Source organism: Buteo buteo, chromosome 5 (assembly GCF_964188355.1).
Source record: "Buteo buteo chromosome 5, bButBut1.hap1.1, whole genome shotgun sequence".
Taxonomy (NCBI): Eukaryota; Metazoa; Chordata; class Aves; order Accipitriformes; family Accipitridae; genus Buteo; species Buteo buteo.
In genome coordinates this window covers 53272535-53286652 of record NC_134175.1, presented here as the reverse complement: position 1 = coordinate 53286652, position 14118 = coordinate 53272535, and positions in this window count along the sequence as shown.

Sequence of the window (14118 nt, the reverse complement as noted above, 5' to 3'; positions counted from 1 at the left end):
AAGCTACACCAGTCTTGCAAGAGCTTAAATGTACTTAGCCTCCTTTTCTTCCAAAGTATGTTCAACACTTTGGTCTCCCTAGAAACTCTTAACTTTAAGCCAAGGAGGCTTAAAAGCAGGAGCAGCACAGCTGTGGGTGCTGCTCTGCTGCTGCAGCTTGAGGGGCTGCCTGCGGTGCGCCAGGTCCCTTCTCATTTTACAAAGGACTGAATCACCACCGAGGTGTCGGAGCAGGCTTACAAGAAGCGCTGCTTTCTTAAACAGGCTTTGTGACATTAAGGAAATCTGTAAGAGCTGCGTAGCTGCTCCAGGTGGCAGAGATTCGGCTTTGAACCCCAAGCCTGCCTGCCCGCAGCAGGTAACCCGGTTGAGGGTGTGCTGCGGTTTTGGGGAGCTGCAGCTGGAGACCTGTGGGGGAGAGCTGGAGGGGAGGTTGTCCTGGTGCCCTCCCTGCCCCGTGGGCTACTGGTTTAGTTTTGTCACCTCCCGACGGGACTTAAAATGTTCACGTGAATGCATCCGTAGAAAGCCTGCGGCAGCTTGGCTGGTTTATCTCCTGTTGTCTGGACCAGGAGTGTGCACGTGAAGGGTAGGTTTCCAAAGCCTTGAGCGGTTCCAGCCTCTGGTACTAGATAAATGCGTCTGTCCGTATAACTTCCCCAGCCTGTATTGAAGGACTGCTTAATCTTCACACATACAGCTCCTAAAAAAAATTGAAAAAAATCTCATTATTTTGTAGTATATGGAATCATTCCAATCAAAAATAGCTTGTCTAGAATATTTGCTGAATTTTCCAGGTACAAGTGGAAAACATAATTACCAGCTTCATGTAAAAAATGAAAACACTGTTTAGGCTAGAGGAGACTCAATCTGTTGAAGTACATTTCAATCTCCTTCTGATGCTAAATAGCTATCTGCATTGCAGATAAAGCTATATTTGCATGCAGACCTGGATGTTGTCATCTCTCTTTCTGCAGTTGTTTTGATTTGAAGTCCCTTGTACAGACTCATTAGCTGCCTAGAATATCTTAGTCTGTAAGTATCTCTCTGGAGGCAATATTCAAGATCTCTTGAGGACCTCTGATTATTTTATATAAGTGTTTTTCCTGCTTTGGTGAAGCTTACTGTCTTGGTCACCTTGATTTAATCTAAAATGAATGCAGTCAGTGTAACTTAATTGGGAGAGGTGAGGAAGAGGGGAGGAGGGGATTGATTGTAGGCTTAATTTCTAGGCAATGCAGATACAGTTGAATATACCCTGGGAGTCTGAATAAAAGTGCTTTGGACAGTTTACAGGCCTAAAAAACCAAATAGAAGAACCGTCCTCCTTTATCTCTATGGAAAACCACAAGGTTTCCATCCTGTGTGCTTCATCATTTGTTATTCCTAAAAGTCCAGAATCTACTTGGACTGTAATTACTTTACCCAGAAGGACTGTAACCCTTTCCTGTTAAGGCAGGCTACTTCTGAGATATCAATATATACATATAAGGATTTTTCTGAGTACTAAAATGGGAATTATGGAGTGATATTTTTTCTTGTATTTCTGTAGCAATATTTGGTCCCTTGATCTTAAGATGCACTTACAGGAACAGAGACTTTAGCTTTGGATAAACTTCCACTTCTAAAATGAATGACTACAAGTGTATTCCCCATAATTCATGGCTGATTTATTCCACTTTCCACACTATTTGAACATACATGCTAACAGGACTTTAAAAGAAGACAGTCATGCATGTAGACCAGAGGTCTAGATATTATAGGAGTCTTCTAGGTTTGTGGGTTTGGTTAACATGACTGTTCAGAAAATAATTGAAATAGCTAAAGTATTTAAAATAGTTAACTAAGTTTAAAATAATTAACTGTCCCAGTGTTAAGCGATCCATGTCCTTTCATGTTTATCAATTTAACTTATTTCTGTGGTCTAGGCTACTCACAGTTGCAAAATGGGCAGATCGTTAATTTAGCCAGTGTTGAGGTTTGTTAGCAACATTGGGTAAACTATACTTGGACATCTCTTGGGTCTTAAAATGGTCTGCAAGCTACTTTAAAATGTCTATTTTTTAAATGCAAACCTACTTATATTCTCCCTTTTCTCAGGTTCAGTGCTCTTCATACCAGTTATGGAAATAAATATAAGCTGATTGCGCGTTTTCATGGTGAAGTTATTTTTCTGTGCTTCTAGTAACCGTTTGGTGTGAGGATCTGGGGTCTTGCCTCGCAGACCCTCTCACTTGCCCGAGCTGCTGCTTTGTGCCCCAGGAGAGGGGCTGCTCCGGGGGGAGCAAGGGCAGAGCTGCTTTGCCCTCTTCTCCAGGTGTCAATTTTGTAAGGAGACGTGAGGAATAAGGATATGCTCCTCATGTTCAAATCCCCCGTCAGCAGCTTCTGTAATGAGAATTTTCCCCTTGTCTTCCTCGGTGATTAACTCTGGACAACGAATGTTGCTTACAAATGCTGGGAGCACCAGCTTGGCTCCTGGATTTTGTACTGAACTATGGCATATTGCAAGCTGTTAACGAAGGCACGCAGCACATGTACACAACTGTTGCTGCAGAACATTAGTAATCAGATTAGCCCCGAAAAAAGCAGGAAGAGCCCGTGTTCATTAGCATGTAGTTCTTCAGCTGAGTAATTAGTCTGTTTGTTAGAATAGCCCTTGGCTTCAGAGGATGACAATTCCTGGTGAAATCTCCTGTACAAATGGGAGCAGTGCTGGAGCAAACAGGATAGCTCGTTAGTACCAGAAGGGATTGAAGCAAGTCTTGGGGTTAATTGCAATGAAACCCTTTTGTGGTGAGCTCCACCGCTAGCGACAGCACATGGGGACTGAGGATTCCCAGTGAGCTCTGGGGCTGACTTTGCGGGAGCTGCCTCTGTAACCTACACCTGAAGTTAGCTGTGCCCATAAGTCTCCCTTTTCAGTAAACAGGATGGTACATGGATTGATGTCTAGTCCCTTAAACAAGGATGAACTGCCTCTTATACTAATGGATTTTCTGGTTTATTATGTATGAACTCATGTGAAAAACATTGGTTTATGATGTTTTGACATGCATGGGTCTGAGGGGGAGCTGCAGATCTCAGGAGCTTACTTTAGTCCTGTGCAGGTGGCCGACTTTGCTAAAGTAAAAATCAGCTCATTAACTGCCTGAATAAAAACAAAACAAAAACAACCAAGCAAACCCCCTTAGAATCTCCCACCTTGGGCAGGACCCCTGACGGGACCTCTCTCTCGAGCCAGGCCAGCAGGACCAGGCTGCTCACTGCCTTCTCCCTCCCCGAGGATGGAGAGGTTGCACCCTCTGTCCCGGCTTTTGGCCACCCCGTTGGTGAGAGGTTTATTTTCCCTAATATCTAAGCAGTCTCCCATGCCCAGGTTTTCCTGCTTCCCCTCGCCATGCACCTCGGGATGGGTCTGGCCCCATTTTCCCCTGCCCTCCCCTCTGACAGGACACGGTGAGGTGCTACGGCTGCTCTCAGGCCATGAAACCATCACGGTGGGGATGGACCACTGAAGAAACGCAGCTGGGTGTTGAAGCAGACTTCTTAAATACAGGTTACAAGTGTGCATGTAGACATTGATCGCCCCATCTTCGTGTCTTTGGAAACTTCTTGCCTGTGTCCCCTTTAATTATTAAAAAAAAAATAATCCTCAACATACCTGAAATAATTCTTCAAAAGGTAGTATGGTTTGACTCTTGGAAAAGTTGCACTAATGCAAGGTGTTTCATTTCTTTATTTTAAACTTGGTGAAAAACCTTTCTGTGATCTGTGCTAAGCTGTGAGGTGCTTTTCTTTGTTAACCTTCTTTAATTTGGGTTTGGTTTCATTTCCAGCTGAATAGTTTTGTACTTCTGAGAAAGATTTCCTGAAATCCATCACCAGTCTCTCTTCCCCTGTGGTGGATTTGTCTGCTTCTGCAGACACAGATCCTTATCTGGAAGGTGAGAGGGGTGGATGGACAATGTTGTCCTGTCAGCGCATCCCTGGATTTCAGCCGCAGTCGGCGTGCGGCGCTGGGGCTGTGGGTGTGTAACAGCACACACTCGGAGCCCCCGACTGCTCCCTGCTGCTAAAAACCCGATGTAAATGAGATACACTGCAACTGGAGCAAATGCAGCGCACGTCAGCACGTACTAAGGCAATGTTTTCAATTCCCCGTTTCCCCCCCTTCTGCCCCCACCTTGGTGCTATATTTTCCATGCGTGGTCAAAGGTGGCGTCTGAGTTCTGCACCGCTTTTATTTTGTGCTGAGCATAAAGAGCTGGGTACAAAAGCAGCGAGCATGGGAAGCTCAAAACAACTTGGCATGTGTCTTCAGAAGGACTTGGTTAAAATACCGAGAAACGCGATGCAGTCTGCTATTATTTACTCTGTTTATAATCAGTTTGCCATCTACAAAATGAAGGTAATAGGCTAGTAGTTTTCGGATGAAGCTAATAGACCTTACAAAAGAAATTGTAATTTTTGCTGGATGTAAAGGGCTATTATCCTTTAGATTAAGACCAGCTAGTTGCAACTAATGAACTATATCCCACATAATGTGCAGGATGAACTCTTACTACCACTATATAGAGAGCTTTGGTTAATCTTCTAATTATTAAATGAACAAAATTATTCCTAATAGCATGTAATTTTGTGGTCAAGCAGGTAATTATCTTTCTTGCATGAAACAATAAAAATCTTCTTTGGTGTAAATCAGCATGTGCAGTTATTGACTTCAAGTCTGGGTTTCAACTCATTTGTCTCTGTCCTCACTTAACCCTGAACCAAAGCTCAGTGGCTCAATGACTTGGGCTTCTCCATGGCTGCTGGTGCTTGTGCTTAAGCTTATCTGATTGACCTCAGTCCTGTCTTTTATTTATGCTATTCCTGATGGTCCCAACCCTTCTTCCTCCTTTTGTTTTCTAAGGGCCATCTTCTCCTAGACATAAATTCCCAAATATATATATATATAATTATTAAGGTCTTTAATATAAACTGTGGTAATAGCTCTTTCCTCACAAAACCTATCTGCAGAAGTTGCTCATCATAAGAGCTCTGACACTTGGATACCACTGAATCATGCTTAGATGTCTAAAGCCTCCAAGTGTTGGGGGAAAGCTTTGAAGTACATGAATGTACTCCTGAAATACAGAATAGACTCTGGATCTTTCTAAGTGAGGAGGAGGTGGGGCAGCGAAGAGTCTGAGCAAACAAACTAAAACCAGCAGCAGCAGCAGTTTTGAGATGAAGAACCAAACAGGTGCCAAACGGGAGGATGTCTGTGGTGAGGCAGATGCGGTGCACCAACATGACGTGTGGGACATGGAGATCTTGAAAAATGCTGTAGCTTCACAATAATATTGTATGGGCTAGACACAAAGCACTTGCTTTAGGAAGCTGGTGATGGGCTTGGTTTTGGTAAAATAGAGCCAGGGCTGAGCCTGAAACAGCTGAAATTCCGGACCTGGGGTACTTTGCTTCCTGCAGCACACAAATTGCGGAGGTGGTTGATGACAACTCTATGTGCCTCGCATGGGATGTGTGTGTGCTTCATACCCGCGTGTGGGCAGGGGAGGAAGGTGGAGGCACCAGCTTGGGTCTTGGTTTAGGGAATGTAGTAGAAGGCTGCTGGTTTGGGAGCTCTGGGGAGTGGGCATGGAGCAGGAGCTGCTGGATGAGCTTACCCTGGCTGGCAAAGCGAGAGGTCGTACCTGCTGCCCCAGCAGTGGGAGATGCTCCCCGAGCTGCCTTTCATTTTGTCACACACAGCTGAGCCTGGGGCTCCCTTCGCCAGGATTTTGGCTTCAGTGCACCTTTGCTGTGTCAGACCAGGACCTGAAAAGTCAGACTGCCCTTCACAAACGCAACCCCCACGCACCACAAAAAGGCCAAGTTCTCTTTTTACGTTCTGTGATAATTCAGTATACAGGAGAAAAAGGCTAAATGGCTGATTTGGGGTGCTCTTTCCAGCTAAAAGAAGCTCTCCCTGGGTGCAGAGATTTTGTTTGTTGAGGACCTGTGAGCAGCCCCCAGCTGCAGAGCAGGGGGCCGGGGAAAGCAAGGGGAGCCCTCCCTTTGCAGGAGCTGGCTGGAGGAGAGGAGGATGTGCGAGGGAAACACCGTTTAGCTCAAAATTGGGCCACCCCCTGAATGGTTGCAAGCTGATATACCTGAAATCAGCAGCAGGACTCCAGCCTGGCTCTTGGTGTTTAGGAGATGCTGAAGATGTAGTTCTTGCACTGTGCGGTTTGGTCTTGTTTGACCTAATTGGTTTAGTTTTGGGCAACTGCTGACTTTATCCTTATTAAAATTTTATGCTGCTTATAAATAAGAAATGACTTTCTAATAATAGTCTCCTTCTTTGCTTAATTAAGGTACTTTCATTTAATGACTGCTGAGTGTTTTTCTGCTTCCTGGTTTGTTTTTTAACACCTTATCCTAATGATTCTATAGTTTGAGGGATTATGCTCAGGAGGAAGAACTTTCTTGTACCAATTAGACAGAGTCTCCGGAGACTGTGCTGTGAGCAGTGACACATGAGGTGTTACCGAGGGCTCTTCCTATTAATGAGTTGCAGATGCATCCAAGGAGTTATTCAGGGAACAGGCTGGAAGAGGTAGGCAAGAAAATAAAGGCAGATGATTACAGTAAACATGACTTCTTGGGCAGCTCCCCTTTCCTCAGCAAACAGCCTAGCAAAAGATGGAGCTGCTGCTTTTATGAATAAATCAAAGGGAGGGAGAACCACAGAAGGAAAACTAGCACCTTGAACTAAGGAATTTTATAAGTAAAACACTGTAGAGTATTGCCTAACGTCTTTTAACAGCCCTTCTCACGAGCAACAGGCACACTGTTGCATAGGTTTGCCACATTTTATTTCATTCCCTTTAAAAAATTGCTTTAAAAATACAGCTGCTTTAGAAATAGAGATAACTTTAAGGTGACACTTTTGTAAATCTCTCTATAGAAACACTAAGAAAAAAAATAGCAGGATTTAAAAATACCTATATATTTATTTGCACTAAAACCTGCAAGTGAAGCAGTTATTTCCCTGTGGCTAGAAGAGGTGCAGCGACTTGCCACGGCCCCAGCCACGGTGGCGGTTCATTTGCTGAACGTCAGCTCAGGTCTCCACGTGTGGGGTTTGTAATTATCTCCCCGCAAGGTGCGAGAGGAGCAGGGCTGGGGCGGTGGGGTGGGTGACAAGGCACCTGCGCTCGTGGCTCAGCGTCGCTGCTGGAAGCCTGGAAAGTGAAAATTCACGTCGTGCTGCCTGCGGCAAGGGTGACATCGCTCCCTTCGTCGGCACAAATGCTGGCGAGCGCTCTCGCGGTGGGAGGGTAGCCAGCAGTGTGAGTGTCAATGGAAAGCCCCTGGTCCGTGCCCAGCTTTAATTTGTGCGAGAAATTAAAATCCTAAGAGGTGATGCTATGGACAGTAGCATCCAGAGCTGGGAAGTGTTGTCCCAGCTGGAAAGAAGACACTTTGCATTTTCAAAAAAACCTGAACAGTAGATCTCCAAAATAGACTATTCTAAACCATTTAAAGGCAGGTTCAACCTCCTAGTAGCATACTTTATCATCTTTGTTAATTATGCTATTATTTCCACAGTCTGTGTTCCCACTGGAGAGACATTGTGAAGACTTTGAATAATGCTGTCTAGCGTTCATGTTTCCAAAAATCTATTTATTGTTTTAACTCAACCTCAAATAATCTCTGGTTAGTTTGTTAGGTGTGTACTGGGAAAACCGTTATGAAATGTATAATGAGAGATTATTTGCGTACTTCTCTCTCCCCAAATTAATAAAACCATAAATTGATTGTTCAGTTGCTCTGGTGCACAGCCAGGTCACAGCCCCTGTGCTGCGGATGGAGTGTCCGCTCTCCAAAGCTGCTCGTTTTGGAGTTAATTTAATGCTGGTAAAGCAAGCGGTGAGCATGGCAAGCCAGAACCAGAACCAGGCTCCTGCACCGTGCCGGCTCCGGGTGCCTCGGGGGTTCGGTCACCCTCCGGTCCCCCGACCCCGGGGATGCTGCCCGCGTTCAGCACAGGTGAGCTGGAAAAGTCTCGTAGGGAACGTGTTCGACCTCTCCTGTGTGCTTATGGTAACACAGCCTCGTCTTCTCCCCTTCGTTAGGAAATGCTGTCTAGCTCTGGAAAGGTATGAACACAGGGAAAAAGTTGATGTTACAATAGATTTCAGCAGGCTGATGTTTTTGGAATAAACGTTAAGTCTGTTTCTAGGCAGTTTTCAGTATACTTTTATAAAAGTTTAATATTCCATGAGAGCCTTTTTGTGGACTGCTGTCTGCATACACACGTGCATGAGCAAACTGACATACGCGTGTACACCTGCAGCCCTAGGTTTGGGCACAGGCTTCTGCAAAGGGTGCTTCAGCTGTCCCAAACAAGAATGGAGGTTTCTGTAACTCTGCCTTTTCCCACTCTCTTCCCTCTTCAGGAAACTTTTTTTAATAGCAAAATAAAAAGCCAAGAAAAGCAACTTCAAAACCCTCAGTTAATCTTCACTTTTAAAGTAGGAGCTGTTAAAGGCATTATTGCTGCTCTCAGGATGTTTTTTGTGAAATCTGTTGCACCTTGTGTTCCCTCTGCACCACTGTGGTACTCGTTTGGCAAATTCTTGAGCTAAGATTTAAGGGGATTTTTATAACTTTTTACAAACTACAGTGTTTCCCCAGGGTGTTGGGAGTCAAGTCCATCTAGTGACAACCTCTGGAGCTCTCCATCAAGGGGTAGCAGAGATGAACTTTTTAAATCTCTATACAGGATTAAAGAAAAAGTTGGTTTGGGTATTTTTTCCTCCTAAAACCAGCAGCAGCAAAAGAAACACCCAGCCAGCAACAAATAAATAAATCTTATTTGGACCAATACTTTTAACTGAGAAATAGCCACAGGAGGTTACCAGCTTGCAAACTCCACAGCAGCTTTCCCTTAGCAGAATACCTCCTGCACTGCTGAAGCTCTGCTGCTTCAAAGCGCTTGCTGTTATGTTGCATTTTGAATAGGGTAACACTTGGTCATAGTAAAGTAATATAGTGTATAACATGGAATTACACCTAGCATTGTAGGTTGAACAAAAAAAACCCTGCTTCCCACAAAAAAGGACAATTCTATCATTTTTCCATAAGAGTTCAAGGCTTCAGATGGTTTAAAGGAAATATAAACATATGCAATGTCTTGCTTTTCTGCCTTTCAAATGCAAAAATGTTAGTTAAACTGAAGTTCTGCCTACAGAAATGGTGAACTCTGCTCTGAAGGCTTTAACCTGTGGGAACCTCATGAATTCTGCTCCCCTTAATCTCTGTGCATCCCTAATACTGACAGTGTTACTAAGGTGTTTTTGTAAATGCGAATTCTTTTTTTTCTTATCTGTTACTGAGTGCCACCTTGTCCAAAGCCAGTCTAGGAGGGGAGTCTGCGCATTTGCCATTTCTCCCCCACGGATTTCAGCTGGAGTAAAGTGCAACCTGCTGTGATGTTACTTTGTGTTGGGAAACAACCATTTCTAAGCTAGGTGAGTTTGAAGGCAAGAAGTAATTCAGGGAGCGGGGATGCCCAGCAGGTCCGATGCTGCAGAAGAGCAGCTGCCGTGGTGGGGGCTGCAGCCCCCGTTAACGCTGGTTAACGCCCAGGTTTCGCCTCGGATCTTTCTCCCGTGCTGGAAAGAGCTATTCCCGTCTCCCAACAATAGTCCTAATGCCAAACTTGACATCTTGCCTGACAAAGCCTGGTGATTAGGGGACTTGTTTGGGAGAGCTGGCCCCTTTCGGATGTCTCTAATTGCACCAGGGAAGCAATTGTAATGACCAAAATATCTCTTCCCCAGCCCAAGAATACTGCTGGGCGGTTGCTCTCCGAAGGAGAAGTGACTCATCTCTGCGCTGTAAGAATAGCTTTTTGATGTTTTTCTATTTTCAGTTGCCAACACTGATGTAACTTTTACAGAAATGAGTTATTAAGAATTACCAAATAAAAGGATTTTTTTTCCCCAGAAAATACAAACATCTGAATCCTCCCTGTAGAGAAGAAGATCATCTACTAAAAGTCTTCCCTTGGTCTTTGAGCTGACTGGAGAGAGTACTTAAACTTGTGTGTGTTCCCCTTTCAAGAGTCGGAAAATAAGTTTAAAAGTTTACCGAATTATTTACATTGTACTACTCTTTTCTATATTGAAAGAATACTGCAAATAATGAAGACAGGTGTGAGCGGAGCCCAACGCAGTACGATAGGCGATGCTGTAGCACTCCCGCTTCGCTCTTGGCAGGCATTTACACTTGTGATGCACAAGGAGCCTGGGGACCGCTGAGCGCAAACGCTTTCTGCCCTGAGCCAGGGAACATCAGCGCAAGCAGGCTGACTCCTGGCAGCCAGACCCCTGCGGGTGAACATCCCTTTTTTTCCTTTTTTTTTTTTTTCCCCCCCTCACCTACTTCACGGTGTGTGACTTTGCTAATGAAAGCCTGCTAATTAAAGGTTGCTGCCTGTGTCAGAGCCAAGGGGATGCTGGGGGTCTGGAGCTCCCACGCAGACACTGAGCTGGCAGTGGATGCTGCCAGCGCTGATGAAATCAGGGCCACCCTCCTGCTTTAAGGACACATTTGCAAATGGGGGAGTAATGGGGAATATAGAGCGAGGACGCAGTATTGCTGTCTGACAGCACTGCTGGGTCCGGACAGATGTTGCTGGAAGCTATTCCAGCATCATTTTGAAGGAAAATTTGTTCTGAGATTCTTGAGGTTATTTAGTGCTCTGTTCCTGAACTGGTTTGGGTGCATCAGCTTTATTGGGTCCCTGCTCTTCAGGATTTGCATCTGACTCCAGCTGCAGAAAGCCCCGTGGGGCCAAACGGTCCCCAAAACGGCACCCGTGGGCTTGTCGTGGCACAGCCCCGCGTACTCGTGGGACCGGCTGGAAAGCTGAGGCTGGCCTCGGGGAAAATCTGGCCCAGGTTTGAATTTCTGCTCCTTTCTTTGCCGTGGCATTGTACTTAGTGTTTGAGAATCATCCCATAGGTTTGAGTTATTTGCTTTTGACTGCAAGAATAAGGTGCGCTTTTTTTTTAGAGAACATATCATCAGCAACTTTATTTTCCTATTGCAAAACTTTAACCAAATGATTGTGTTGAGTGTGTTTGGGAATCCTGAAACTTGGTACAGAAAGTGAATCTTAGCATATTAAAAGGAGGTAAGATTTAGCTGTAGTATTTTGCTAACAGAATATGCAAAGCCAAAGCAGTCGTGTGGCTGTTTGCAATGAGATTTGGAGCTGGTTTTCAGACTTTGAAGGTTATTTTCAAGTATTCCTCAATGCACCTGAGCCGTGTCCCACAGGCCACACAAACTTCCAGGATCTATACATCCACCCTGTAAACTATTATTTAGTGACTGCTGCATTCATATTTCACCTGTTCTCACCTTCTGAGCATTTGCTTCTTTAGGATTATGAAGTGTTTATGTTCTCATAGGAGGGATTTTGACCACCCACTGCTGATCCTGAAGTTGATGCAGAAAACAGCCTTATGCAAAACAAAGCCCCCAGGAAAATAAAATAGCAATTCTCAGACTTCTTCAAATTGGTGTAATTTAGCATGTAGGTCAGGAGGCAAACCTCTAAAGGAAAACAAATATTATAATTAAAGAGTAAGGGTTACATATTTTAGTTTTGAAAATATAATAATTACAATAATTATGTAAATAATAAAATGTATTAAGAAATTGCTCCCCATCCTGCGGTTGTCAGAAAGTCAGCTATAAAACACGGTGCTGTGGCAAGTGCAGTTTGGTGTTAGCAGGTAACTCCAGCTAAGCCTACCAGAGCTTGCTTTCCACCTACATCGATTTATTTTTTGAGGCAAAGCATGTAGCCATCTCATCTGTGCCCATGCCTCCCTGGGACCTTGCAACAACACCCCAAGAAGTTCAGACAGAGGGAGAAGCATCTGGAAACGCTTCTGCGTAATAAGGGCATCTCGTCTCCCTTCGCTCAATGGAAGGGAACGGGCAGTGGGGGAAGCAACAAGGTGCCGCTGCAGCCCTGGTATTTCTTAAGTAAGTTTAAAAAAAAAAAAACACACAAAAAAAAAAACCAAACCACCAAAAAAAAAACCCAAAACCATCATGGCTCTGCTTGTCCCATTGGAAATGGCATGCTGAGGCTGTCTGCACTGGGAGCTGTGCCCGTTCCTCACCGAAGCGATGTCCCAGCATGGTGAGACAAACTGGCAGGCAAAGCCAACCGTGTTCAGGCTGTAAAATGCATAGCGACAGATCCCAAAGCTGTGTTACACTTCCACACAGAGAGAAAACGCAATTTCACCTTTATTCACATTTTGTCCTTTTTTTTTTTTTCTTTTTACAGACAATATGCAGAAGCATTTTAATAAAAATCTCAGCGGGGAGATGTGAGGATTTATTGGCTGCATTCAGACCCTGGGGTATTTTGCACTTGCTGTGGCTGCTCCCAGGCTCCAGATCAGGCCAGTAGGAAAGAGGGTGATACTTCCAGTACCCCTAGAAACTGTGCTGGTTTGACATGGGCTGAACAGGGGGTGGTGGTGTCCCCCAGAGCCCCCAGGAGCTCTGTGCTGGAGGGAGGCAGAACAGTAAGTCAAGAGAGCAATAGAGTATTTCTTCTTTCTCTTCCTAATAGGTCAATTGATGGTGTATCTATATTTTTAGTGTTATTCTGACCCCCCTTTCCCCTTACCCAGGGTCTAAAAGACTATAGGAGTGATAATTGCTCTCATTTTTTCTCCAATTTGCTAGAGTATGGAGTGATTTCTACAGGGAAAAGTAAGTAGACTATGCTTCTTCAGCTGAAAAAATGACAGAAAAGGCACCTGAAATGAATGAGCAGGATATACAAAACAGTCAGTGTCACAGAGAAGGCAATAATATGAGAAATAGGAGGTATAAAATTCATATGAAGCCCAAGGGAAGATGTGGAGGAAGATTAGGTTTTTTCATCCTCTGTAATGGAGATGCAAAACTCATTGCCCTAGCAGATTTGTTTGAAAGCCAAATTCTATAAATGACTTTAAATAAATAAATAAAAATCGGACAAACTGAGGTTGTTCAGCCTCAGTGTTTGAGCTCCTGGTGAAGCTCTCCAGACAGCGGTAGGAAAGTGAGAGGGTGAATATTTGGGGAGGGCAAATGGAATGTAAACCTTTAGCTGCCTTCATGTACAGAGGAGAACAAAAGCTGCGGCATTTGACTTAGCCTAGTTTTTCACTTTATCAAAGGCCAAACTTGGGTGGAAATTCGTTTCAGGGTTGGAGCAGCTTTCAGCAAAAGCACATAAGTAACCTGTAAATGGAGTGTGGTTAGGCTCCCTGGGATGATATGGTGCGGTTGGTGTCACCTGAGCTGGTGCGGGAGACCTAGAGGAGCCCTTGGGGAGCCCCCTGCGATGCTGGGGGCAAGAAACGGGCAAGTACTGAGATGTCCTTCCAGGAGCCATGCAAGGAGCTCACTTCATGGCTTTTACATGTCCAGGTATTCCTTTCAGGCTTGGGACCTTCCTCTTGGGAAGGGCCTGCTGATGTTACATGGCAGTCATAAGTAAAAAAGAAAAAAGGCGTTCATATTTTTGGGAAAAACATACATGTCAGTTGAGGTTGTAATTGGGAGCAGTGTTGGCTACTACTTTAACTTTTTTCACTGGTGCTAACTAGTAATAATTTTTCTTCTCTATTTCCCAGGCTTATGATTATTCATTAAGCAAATTTTACCTGTTGACAAAAAAAGATCAGAATGTTGCATTGTTACATACATGGCCCAGCAGAAAACGCAAAGCGTGAACATAGGAGGAGTCCAAGGAGATACACTGAGCTATCTGCGCGAGATCTCTGGCACACGGTATTATATGTGGATCTCTTTATGTTTTGCTTCACTAGTGAGCCTGAGTAACTTCAATACACGGCCCGTATCTTGAATGAGAGGTATGACTGCTGACAACTCCAGTCTTTTTGGAGTTGTTCTTTCTTTCTCCTGCCCCAGTGCCGTGTGTTTTCACGCACGTGGTCTCTTCTTGCCTGTCACCCAAGGGTGGTGGTGGTGGTCCCCAGACCCTCTGCCTGCCCCAAGGGCTGCCCACCGCCGTGACCT